At 37.1% G+C, this 13,079-nt stretch overlaps 1 protein-coding gene across 3 annotated transcripts in view; it reads right to left on the reverse strand.

The window, feature by feature from the left end:
* ACMSD (aminocarboxymuconate semialdehyde decarboxylase) overlaps positions 1-13,079 on the reverse strand; it is a 49,933-nt gene that overhangs the window by 36,039 nt on the left and 815 nt on the right. Inside the window, exons 2-4 of one of the 3 annotated variants that reach the window (XM_014941194.1) lie at positions 8,267-8,323; positions 7,203-7,318; positions 486-593 (exon numbers count right to left, since the gene is read on the reverse strand). The gene's annotated coding sequence lies outside the window, so the exon portion shown is untranslated. Of the gene's footprint in view, positions 1-485; positions 594-7,202; positions 7,319-8,266; positions 11,122-13,079 lie in introns of those variants that run through there. The other 2 variants (XM_014941195.1, XM_014941193.1) reach the window with 2 other exon arrangements.

Genomic DNA, 13,079 nt, shown 5'->3' on the forward strand with positions numbered 1-13,079 from the left:
GGAGATTTCATATTTAATTCTTTTATTGGTTTGTTGAGGTGGGTTTTGTGGGTTTTTTAATATTTTTTCCTAACACAAACCCCACGTACACTGCAAGTGTACTTTGCCCTTTGGGAACCAGAAATAATAATGTTCAGACATCAATGTCTGACTGCCTATAGTTAGGTCCAGTGGAATCACGAGTTTATGAAGACCTGAGCTGCCAGGAATGAAATGGGATCCATTACTGAGGCAGCTGCCAAGTATTTGCTCCTTCCTTCTCTTTCCTTCCCAGCCTGGCTGTTGGTGACTGCCTAGAAGTACAGATATTGTTGCAGGATGCTACTGCAATTCCCAACCTATGCATCCCTCCTCCCTCCTTGGTGGTGCCTCCCTCTGTTCATAGCAAAAAACCTGCAGAAGAGCAAAGCCCCCCAGTAAACACAACATCTCACAAGAGCAGAGAGAGAGCCTGAATTGGTTGGAGTAAGGAAATGGGCCCATACCTCATTGTGATGGGAGGTGACAGACTTTACCACCAGTGTTAACTTGTGTTACAGTCTCCATCATACAGCGATTTCCATGTGAGCAGATTCTGGCCTCTGCAACGTGACCTGGGGGATTAAGACAGGAGAGATTAGTGTTGGGAAAAAGACAAGATTCCTGTCCAAAATTTCCCAATGTCCACCCTACTGACTTAGGCTTCCAAAAAGCTTAACAGCATTGTTGGTAGAAGGCAGGTATCGTGACATTTTTTTATATCAGTGTTAAAAAAAAGTTGAATCATATTGACCATCATAGGCAAATACAAACCATAAACACTTCTGCATCAAAGAATCATATATTGCATCATCTACAGCTATGCACTACATAGGGCATTTAAAATTATAGTTTATTAAAGCTTAGGGGGTCGCATAAGTAAAATAGTTTTAAACAGAAAACACAAATAGTTTCATAGCCTGAATTTATGGCAAGTTTTTGATAAGTTTTTACAAGTGGCATTGATATGTCCTCTTCACAAAAGCCCAATTCAGAGACAACCTTAAGCAGAAGTTTAACTACTTTTCTATTATGTGTTTGACCACCACAAGAATTTAAAAGACCTGTTTAATCTAAGGTAATATTTATGTGTTTCCTTGGCTTTGGATGCTTTTCCATTATTGGCCCAGGCTAACTGAACTGCTTCATCCAGCTTGTATTCCACACCCCTTCTTAGAATTAAGCGTTATAATATTTGATTACCCCTTTCCAGCCTGGAGCCTCTTAGATTCTACATAAAGAATCAAGAAACGAGCCAGCTCAGAACAGGGAACGCAGAGAAGTGTACCCTACATAATCTGATCAGCAACTTGATGAGCCCTCTTTTGTGAATACAGTCTCTAGTTTTGGAAGACAAGTTTAAAACAAAGCACCACCTCTTCTCTTTTCCCCCAGAATACAAACTTAAAATTAATACTCATGTACCTACACCCACTAGCATGCATAAAAACTTAGTAAGCTTGGCATGAAAAATTTGGACCTTCCTGTCACCAAATTCTTCTCCCTCTATGGTTCTTCTTTTCCTCCACCTCTGGCTTTGCTATCTGCTCCTTTAATTGCCTCCCTCTTCACCTCTCACACCACTACTGCTGCTTCCTTGCTTCTCACATACCAAATCCTTCTTGCTGCCAGGACTGCTGATTTCTCCTTGTCTAGTCACCACAAATCTTGTGATTAAAGCAAACAAACCACTAGTCAATTCTTTTGATGGTATTAGACCTTTGCTCCACATCAGATGATGCTTCACTGGTCAGGATCTTAAGTTCTAGAAACCTCACTCTTGAGGACCATATAATTTTGTAAGGTATCGCTAACAGTTCTGGGTGGAGGAAACAACTGCATATCTATATTTAAAACTGCAGTGATAAATTATTCTGACAATCTGTCCTGAATTAGCTACTAAATAAAAAAAAGCTCATCAGGGGCTCTTTATTTAAAAGCAATCTTCAGCTTTGCAGCTTTTCTTAGGACACTTCCTATCACTTCAGTTGAGGCCATGTACCCAGAAAGGAAGCAATCTGCAACACTGAACTCACTCTTTAAACATTAAACGCAGAAAAGGTTGGAAGAGTCTTATTCTAAAAGGCACACTGCACAGAGAATCAGATATTGTTGCCATGGCTGACTTCCTTTATTGCTTTGAGTAAATCCATATTTGATGCATTAGGGATGGATTGGGTTACCGTTAGGCAGAAGTAGGTCAAGTGATTTTTAAGCCACAGTTCTTTCACTCTTGCATAGAATAAGAGCAAGCACAATAGATCATTTCTTATTTTTTAAATCTTTAGCACGTGCAATTATAGTTAAGCTCATAAATTAACTTGCAGCTAATGCATAATGCCATCTAGTGGAAAAATCAACAAGTAGAGATGCAACAAGTCTGTCTCCGCACAATATGAATCGAATTAGTGTTGCAACCACTTGGCAGTTTGAATTCTGAATTAAATTTAAAGCAAAAGAACTTTGACTTCACTTTCAAAACCTCCATGAAAAAAGATCTTCACAAAATTTAAATATCTTCCAAATATATTTTATCCTCAAAGTTAAGATATGCAAAAAAAAATCAGTGTACTTGTATTTATGATGATTGTAGCATGTGAAACAGACCTTGGAAGGCTCTTGATTTTCTTTCCTAATTTAATTTTATTTAGAGATTGAATTTTTTGGTCAACGGAACACACACTTCTAGCTGATAAAGGAGACAATTCAAAGAAGTTTACTGATACATCAGCCAGAACAACCTGTAATCCTGGAGAGTTTCAGAATTAATGATCTTCATCTTTATAAGTATGAGGTCACTTTTCTATGCCCATAGATGAAAAAGGAAACAGTGAAAACAGAAGCCTAAAAATCAAAGTTTATAAGGTAAAGGAAATAGGCTTGTCATAAAAAGATTAGAGTAGAATAAGGGGCCTAGAGAGACTATCTGTATCAGATAAGAAATATACTCCATTAACAGCCCTTCTAAAATCAACAGAAAAGGAACAATCCAAGAGAAGTAAGTCATCAGAATGTTATCCTTCATAAAAACATAGCACTTGCCCTTTATTGGTGAATTAACCTGCTCTTAGGCCTGAATTAGCACTGTCTCTAAACCTCTGCACACTTTGTGTCAGCCTATATATTACTTAATTTATCATTTGCTAGGTAAAACCTTACAGTTACATAGCCCCTGATGTTTGTATTGATTAAATCATACAAGTGTGTACCTGAAGGACTCTATGGAGATCATTTAGTTCAACTCTCTTCTCTGAGAAGGACTATAAGCTTCACTCTACCAGGTCAGCTGTGGTTATCTGTGGCTTATTTGCTAGCTGAATTTAGAAATCCTCCAAGAGGGAAGATTCCATCACCTCTCTCAGTAACCTCTTCTAGTGCTGCATAACATCATAGTGAAGAATATTTTCCTAATATCATATCTGAACTTCTCAAGACACAGTTTGTGACCACTGGCTCAGGCTATCCATTCTCATGATGCTGTTTATTTTTCATTTTTAGTTTTGAATGAAAACAAGTTACTCTATTGAGGAAGTTAAACAGATTTTGGACAGAAGAATAATGATTAAAATGTATCTTATGGGCATGAACTGATAGTCTGTGTCCAAATTCTCAGTCTTCATGCAAAGCTCAAATAAACGAGCCAAGATAGTACTAATGCTTAGCAAAGTTGGAGAAGTGCAAGTTAAGAGCCAAGAAGCAAAGAGCCAGATCTATTTTATAACTAAATAACAATTATACTCAAGCACTAATAACCTCTGACAAGTATTGCCTGATATGAGAAGTGCTTTTGGCTGCTCCAAAAGCAGAAACTGGGCTTCTCTTGTACATGAAATGTGCAGTGGCTCTGTAAGAATATTTTGTGGCTAGAACTGACGCAGTGAGGCCTTTATCTTCTTCACATGTCTATGTTTTAATATTAGTCTACTTGTTAAAAGCCCAGCTAATTAAAAAAACCACGTCATCTTACCCTCTTGTGTCTTTATCTCACCTTCATCTGAGCAGCTGCTGACATGGATGGCAGGGAGTACAGATGTGGACTAGGCACAGACACTCTACTACAATGCCAGACTTGAACTACCAAAACCCGTAACTGAGCCCCACCATCAGCTGCATCAGTCCTCACAGTTCAAATAATCAACTAATAACGATGACCATGAGTGATGTAGAAGACCAACAAACCACGTGCAGTGCCAGGCAGAAAGTAGTACTGCCAAGTCTCTATTCCCTGTACTTACAGGAAATGGCTAACTGCCTGTTTGGGAGCCCCACCTACTAAATTTGGCTACTAAATTCTTGCAGGGCAAGATACAGTGCTGGTACATAGCATTGCCAAGACAGCAATTAAATGTTTCCTTATATAAGAAATCAGTTGAGTCTCAAATGAAGGACTACATTTGTAGAACCTACTAAAGTGAAACTGCAGTGGCTCTAGGAACTGAAATAAAAATCAAATTTGAGTGTTCTTGCTTTATTTCCTTCTGCTAGCTGACTGATGCAGAATTTCAAACTTTATAGAAAGAAATTATTTTCCTGGCGACACACACACACACAAAAATCCTATCTGCCCCAAGTATGGCTCATAGTTGATGCAATCTGAAAAGTCATTTTATGACACATGTCCTGCTAACAAATTATGCACTGTTCCTGATCCTAAGTAGGACAAAAACCAGACATCTGAAATGAAGACTCTTTGGTACAAAGATAAGTCAAAGTCTATAGACAGTTTTTCTAATTAAACAGGTGAAAAAAGCAGGGACTCTTGGATACCTTCCTGAAGTCATGAAGACTGTACACCTATCTACATTTTTTAAGCCTATCAGTTGGAAATCAATTACACCAGTTGTTTTAATAAAACGTATTACTTCTTTTTACAGATCTTGCTTCAGTTTGCCTAAATTTATAAGTACAATTATGCCTAATTTGTAAAGTCCAGTGACAGCTGTGACAGCCAATGGATAAAGTAAAATGAATCCAAGTATATATATTTTCCACATAAAATAAACCCTTTTAAAATACACATTTTCTAACAAAACTATGTGAAAATTAAGTGAAAATTCTGTGGGTATTGAAGCATTCCTGCACCCCGATACTGAAAATATGTGTAATCTTGATGGTTGAGAGAAAGCCATCTGCATTCTATATGACTGCCTGGCCCTTGATTACTTTTAGGCACCATCAACAGCTTTAGGGAAAATATGAAAGAGACAGAAATTGAATTTTATCATAATCTGATTAAATTACATGACTGACATCTCCCTCTTCCTTTTTGGTTACAGGACAATTTTCTTGCAGCAGAGGTTCAAAATTTCACTGACATTTCCAACTCAACTGCCTTTAAATTTGAATTTTACTGGTTGCTTAAAAAGACAGTCATAGGTGAATTGTGTTTAGCGCTCTTCATTCTACAGGGAAAAGTGCTACTTCAATTTCCCAATGCTCCTCTTCCCTGTAAAATTAGCAAATGCTAATAGCCATGTGCAGCTCCATATCACTGCTAAATGTAACAGAAATGTTTTAGTAGGCTTATTAACCAACTACCCTACCCATCTTATATAAACCCAGACCACACAGTATTCACTATGGAGAGATAAATGTCAATATACACAGCATATTTCGTCATGCTAGATCAAATAGAGATCCATTGCTTCTGCTACTGCTGAACATGGAGAAAGGCTTGGCTGCAGTACAGCAGAACCATTTGGGTTTGAATTCCACAAAAAAAAAAAAAGGCTACCATTTGTTCTTACAAGAAGAATGCCATGAATTATATAATCCACTATCTTAAAATTGTAAAAGGGATTGTCACTGTCTCCTATTTTTCTCATTGCCAACTGAAATTTTTACCTAAAAGGATGAGAAATAAGGATGCAGAAACCTATTAAACCTGCTCTATACGCTACTGACATTATTTTTGCCTCTTCCAAAAATTAGTAACTGAAGAATTTAATGATTTACCTACACAACATCTCCCATTAAAATGAAGTACTCAAACTCAAATTGTATGCCAGGACTCAGGAAATTAATTCTACTTCCTCCAGCAAAAAAAAGCAGAAACAAAACCAACCAAACAAAAAATATTAAGAGGGTAACAGATTCCACTAGGTACTTGGGAATTTGATGCCCATCAAAACCTACAAGAGTTACATGATTGAAAGTGTCAAACATCTGCTTGAGCAGATGTAAAAAAACCTTGAAAACTGGCATACAGTGGAATGAATACAGCTTCATTTTGGCTGGGGCTATCATTCTCTTTTCAAACTCTTTCTATAATCATCCCAGCTAAATACTCAAGTGGGAATGTGCAGAACCCTAGTTACAATTCACTTGACATAAGAAAAAGGTAAGATATTCTTTTCCAACTCACTAAACAATGAGGATTTGCTTTTCAAAACAGCACATAAATATTATCTTATCATACAGTTTATCAAACAATTCACAGCAAAAGTGAGCTGTGGAGTACTTACTTACCAGTAGAGTAGAAACAATATAAATATTATTGCTACAGACTAGTAGAAAGGTCATCCCCTCAAATACCTATGCATGGTCTTTTGATACAAGATAAACATAAAGCAAGAGGAAAAAAAAAAAAAAAAGAAATTACATTACACTAATTGCCAAGTAATAAGATAATAACCCAAATCACAAGTTAGAGTTAAAAATACTGGAAAAGAAAATACATGTGAGTTGGGTGTTATTCCCCATGAAACCTACTCCATCTCTTTTCTGACACAGGTAAACCCCATACGTAAATTCAACTCATACCTTTACTCATTAAATCCTTACCTTCAAGGTTGGGATTATGACTCTCAATTTTTTTTTTTAATGCAAAAGGTTAAATTTATAAACTATAAATATTCCATAATTGCATGAGTCTAACCTGCCTAGGAAACAAACTAATTGCCAAGTAATAAGATAATAACCCAAATCACAAGTTAGAGTTAAAAATACTGGAAAAGAAAATACATGTGAGTTGGGTGCTATTCCCCATGAAACCTACTCCGTCTCTTTTCAGATAAACCCCATACGTAAATTCAATTCATACCTTTACTCATTAAATCCTTACCTTCAAGGTTGGGATTATGACTCTCAATTTTTTTTTTTAATGCAAAAGGTTAAATTTATAAACTATAAATATTCCATAATTGCATGAGTCTAACCTGCCTAGGAAACAAACACATGCCTACCTTTGCGTACAGCCTTCTTCACAAAACTTAGGTCTGACATGGTGGGAAAAGGCCGTGGTAGACAGGCGCATCAGGAGGAATGGGCAGTGCCCCCACAATAGGAAAAGTGACCCAATCTGCATACAAAAAAAGAGAATGTTTTGTGATTTCTGTGGTTCGCTTCATCTTGTGGTTAATCATATAAACTTGATGTAAAATTGTGTATAATTTTTGCAAAGATATGGGAGAAAACATAAAGTTATGCAAATACATTGGAAGTGTCTAGGTGTTAAGATGCTTTTGGAAGGGAATTATCAAGTAATTATAAGTAATTGGATAAATTTATTACAAAATTATATTGACTTTTGCTTCCTAGAAATTTCCTAGCTTTCTTTTTTTCTTTTCTTTGATGCACAAATGAAATTTCAGATGCTTATATTTATGTCATCCGTTAGGCTATGGTTAGAGTCTCACTGGAAGAAGAAAAATCTCTCCACATAGCATGGGAAACAGGAAAAAAAAAAAAGAAAGAAAAAAATCAGGAAGATTATTACTTCTGTAACAGGTTGCCACCTCTTTTAAATTAAATTCATTTTCCCTTCCATTCCTCTTCAATACTTGTGAATATTAACAATGAAATAAAGCCACTAAGTCAGTTTTATTCAGTTATGTGAAAACTGGAAACAAAAAGTCTTCAGAGATATAAAGAAATAATGCTGTTTGGAATAGAGGCATGTAGTCTTGCATGACAGCAGAACATTTCTCTGAGCAAAACAGTAAGTTTAGTTTTTGTGGGTAAACGTTTGGTCACCCACCAATAGCAATTTTAACTCAAAACCAGCTTTTTAAATAGTGTCAAGATGGAAAATGATCCCTGTGAAGAATCTTTTTCAAGATCTTCTGCTCAATTTAAGATGACATATTTTGCATTCTATGTTTTTATTCCTCCTTTGTTGCCACAATGGAATTTATTAATGCTGGTGGCTCTTGCTACCTTTGGCACTTTTTTGCAAATATGATCCTGCAATAACATCATCTAGAGGAAGAAGAGTAGGTGCTTATGTGAGGTGTCATCAATTACTTACCAAGGTCACCACATGCTCTATTCTCTGGGAATCATATTAGAGGCACTCTTTCATAGCCTGAAGGAAAAGATATTGAATTATCATATTCTTTTTTCAAAATAACATTCTGATTATTTTTGGCCTAAGTTAATATTCAGTCTAAAAACGCCAAGAAGAGAGATGATTTCAATTTAAACCTACTTAACCCAGTGCAAGAGAAAAACAGTAAATTACCTACACACATTGGGTAATAATTTAAGCATGCTCTGCAGTTTCAAAATTAATGTAGCATTGTTGTACTACCATCATCATTATTGGTTTATTTTAAACTAAAAAAATAGGGTGACCAATACTAGGCTGAGAGGTACCTAGACCAAGTTAAAAGAACCTAGTGTAGAATTTCTCATCTTGTTGACCACTGAACAGGCTGTGGGACTATAGGGACTACAAAACAACAGCAAAATATGAATCTGCCTCTGCCTACGTGCCAACAAGTAAGCCAGCAAACAAAAAAGAAGTTTAAAAACATCCTACAAAATGTACAAAAGGCAGTCTAATTTTTATTTGTTTGTCAAAGAAAACTATGGTAGCCAATATTGCACAAGATGGTCAAGGGACTATTAAAAGAAAAGATCAGGTTCATGAAAAAAGCCTGTGGAATACAGAATCTAGAGGTTTTCATCACTAAAGAGTCTTACTCATCTATTCATTTAGCAGAGGACATGTGTCTAAATGGCAAAGAATGATCTGAAGTAACTTACCATCTTATCCACACACCAGGCACAAAACAGTAGCTGCAGTGCAAACTATCAGAGCCTTTAAACAGAATAAACACTTACTCAAAGGTGTTGCCTTTAGGAATATCAGAATAAATCAGTCTCAGGCTTTGGTCCTAGAGGAGTAACACTGAAGATTATCTCTAGTGATGACCTTTGCAGGATTGATGTCGGCCTGTCCATTTAGAATTGGTTTTATTTCAGATATGGCTCCGGTGAAGCTGAATGGGGATGCCATTACCTCCCTCTGTAGTTCCACGAAAGGCATACTGATGAAACTAAGAAGTGAGCATTTGCTTTTGAATGTCAGACATCAGATGTCTGATAGACCAAACCAATAAACCATCCTGGCTTACACTAGCACTCCCTGATACTGCAATACAATGCCAGTGACAAATATAGTATTTTGTTGCCAGAAAAAGGCAGTTTTGTGTTTAGTATGTGCATGAAACACCACCCTGCAAACAAAATGGTGAACAGTGACAGTATCATTGCCTTGCTCTGATGCTTTTAAACATACTAAAAAATAAACACTGGGCCAGCTGACCAACTCTTTCCAAATATGCAGGAGTGCTCTTAATTTAAGTGCTGCACTTAAAAAGATGGTCAATATGGAACATTGACTAGTTAACATCAATGAAATCAAGCAAACTTCCTTCTCAGGAGCCTCTGAATGCACCACTGTGTTCTGCTAATTCAGGTGAAAACATTCCAGTCAGTAGCACTAAAAAGGAAAAACAGAGTCCAGAATAGATGCAGCTCTCATTTTCAGCATGACAAACGAACATGCAATGCTAACTTGTCCTTACAATGAAAAACAATTTATTTCAACTCCACAAAGACTAGAGACAAAGACTGAAGAAGAGTAACAAATGTTCTGCATTCATATAGTGACCACAGTCTCGCTGACAGACCTGGACTGGTTTTGCCATTGTCACCCATTGGTTCTACTTTCACTCTCCATGGTGCAATAGCACTGCATTCTTTCTGCCTTTTTGCACCACGCAGCCCCAGAACGGGTGCTGATGGTAGTATGGGAATAATGTTTCAGTGAAACAAAGGGACTCTAAGTCAGGAAAGTAGGCCAACCTACTGGCAAAAGATTGCTTATTCCCTCAGGAAAATGCCTACCTTGGAAAAGAAAAAAAATAACGGACCTAATCCAATTTTTGTCAAATATAATTGAAGTTCTGTCTGTGACATTGCTGAGAGTGAGGGGGGGCCTTGAGGGAGAATCTCAAATCTGATTGATATTTTTTCATTTATTCAATAGAAGGAAGGGAAGAAGAAGGAACCACCACAGCAAAACCAGACCACAAACAATCCAGATGAAGAAAAACAAGAGAAGTTCTCCTCATTGTTGTCGGTTGCTGTAATGCAAGAGTCCTCCATCTTGTTTGAAATCACCTTTCTCCAGAAGTCAAAGTATTGTGGAAATCACAGGCAGTTCCAGCTGGAGACAAATACCTGCAAGCACGTGTTAATCTTGCAGCAGCTATAGAATATGGGATGGTGTCAGTTGATTTAGATTGAATCCATAGATGTGGCTCTTTTTTTTTTTTTTTAAATTGATTTTGGCTTCTCCTTATTAATATTCAAGGAGGCTTGAGGTGCTAGGAAATGAAATAATATAATAATATAGCTATCAGGGTCAGGCTTTTTTCTCTTCATTGACTTTGCCTACAGGATTCCTACACAGGAAGTCCAACAGGGCTGGAAAATAGGATCCACATCTTCAAAACCTTAGCCCTACATCTTTATCCAATGGAATAGATTTTGAGTGAAAGAAGTGTCATAAGAAGTAAGAGGCAATGCTGGAAAGCAGTTTCCAGTTGCTATGATATGGCAGTCTTTCTGCTTCTTAGTAGCTAGCTGATATAAATAATGTTCTGATCTGCCTAATGTTTTGAATTTGTATTTGCTAAAGGCAGAGTACATTCCTTCTCACATGAGGACATGCTGAAGAGAGTCATTCAAGAGAAACCATAACACTCTTTGCAAGTCTCATATTCTTTGCTATGTCCTGAACACTATAGCATTTATACAAATAGAGACAGCTGCAATCCCTTCCGGACACAGTTTTATGTCAGAACAGCAATAGAGAACTAAAAAAAAGAACAAAAAAAAGAAAAAGGAACATATTAAAGTTTAAAGCTTGCGGTTTGGTGTTCCAAGTTCCTGTTTCCCTCCAAATCATTCGGAAAAATACTCCTTTCACCTCCTTTTGAAGAAATGGAATTAGGAACCTCCAGGCACTTCCCTCTTGGGTTAATTTCTGGAAGTTGTAAGAACACCAAAATAGCTTAGAGAGACTTACAGAAAGGAGGTAGTGTCCAATGAGATTCACTAGTCAACTTTTCATTTGTGCAAGGAATAAGAGAATTCCTGCTGGAATGGATCAGATACGGAGTTATCTCCCTAGAAGAGGAAGGATCCTGCAGCAATTGCAGCAGGCAGCGTTATATCCATTGCAGCAATTTCAAGGGACTCTTCATGGCTTATACTGGATGCACTCTGCACAGCAGAGCGTCTCCCCAGACTGACTCACCAAAGGTTTCTGTAGCCCTGCCAGGTCCTGAAAAGTCATTTGGCCCCAGTTCCTTGCCTCTGACCAGGTAACAAAACTGGTTCTATTCATTTAAGGACTCTCACTTTACAAACACATTTTAAGTGACGGAGAGACATGACAACCTAGTATTTATGGCAAGTAACAAAACGTAAGTCTTTTTTACTTTTCATTTATCTCTCATATGCATATACATACAGATCTTCTCTTGTATCTCACAGGTTTAAGATCACCAGAGCTTAATAAACAGCCCATAAAGAAAATAACCATATTTGTTTTATAGAGTTACTAGTTTCCAATTCCTCCCAATTCAGCCTAAACCCAAAAAATAGCACTTCCCTCAAAAGAACTCACTTGTGTTAGCCTATGCACATAAGAACCTCTTTTGACATGAACATCAAATAGGCACTTTGTAATTTAATATCCATTACATGAGGGAAAAAAATACTTTGGGCATTGCTTGTATTCATATTAATGCTGATCCAACTAGAAGAGCGAGAGCTCTGGGATCACAAAGCACTCTAGGATAGCCAAGAGTGAAGATGAAATTTAGGCAAGAAGCATGAAGACTTCAAAAAAATTTCATATAGCAGGTACAGCAGACGATACACAAAGAAATGATAAGATTAGGTAAAAAGCAAACACAAATCCCTCACACCAGAACAGCCATCTCCTTTCCGCAAGACTGCTCGAATGCCAATCAGTTTCTAAAACAATATTTTATGTCACTTTAACATTCACTTATATTTACTTTTTCAAATAATTCATGCTTTAAAATACAGCTGAAAGGATTTTGAAGATTAGCATATAGCATTAAGAGGCATTGTTTACAGTTAAGGTATTTTGGTAGTAGCATTTCACCAACGTTTCCCAAGTAGGTATTACTAAACTACTGCAAAACTTTTTTTTAAGGCTGACATCAGCAAGAGTCTGACAGCTTATAAAATCATGTCCCTGTGCTAGCATAAATATTAATTTCCTGTTGGCCTTTCCATACTCCCCAAACTTGCTAATTTGTCAAAAGAGAAAGGTAACCTGATCTTCATGTAACTTAAATGGGGATTATATTAATACATATCAGCTGAGCACCTAGGCTGCAATGTCTAATCGTCTTCTGATATTTTCCTAGACTCAAGTCAAAACACAATGCAGTTTCAAAATTACTCTGCATGCTACTGAGCACGCAGCTGGGAGACCATGCTAGCACAGAAAACACTTTTGTTTATTTGCACCTTTCTATCTAGTCATTAGAAACCAGAGGAGAAGAAGAAAACAGCTGTGGCACAGGTCTATGAGTAAAATTTTCCTTTTTTTTTTTTCTTCTTTTTAATTTCTGTTCTCCTAAGGTTTTAGTTTTTTTCCCTACATTCTTCCACGGCCCTAGGACCGGCAGGTGATTGAACCAAAAATGGCCTTGAACATCAGCAAATCTCCAGCCCTAATCCCATGCTTCAGCATGAGATTGCTGTATGTTCTTGGCCAGTTTTTGGGC

Source organism: Calidris pugnax, unplaced genomic scaffold (genome assembly GCF_001431845.1).
Source record: "Calidris pugnax isolate Ruff unplaced genomic scaffold, ASM143184v1 scaffold60, whole genome shotgun sequence".
NCBI classification, from domain to species: Eukaryota; Metazoa; Chordata; class Aves; order Charadriiformes; family Scolopacidae; genus Calidris; species Calidris pugnax.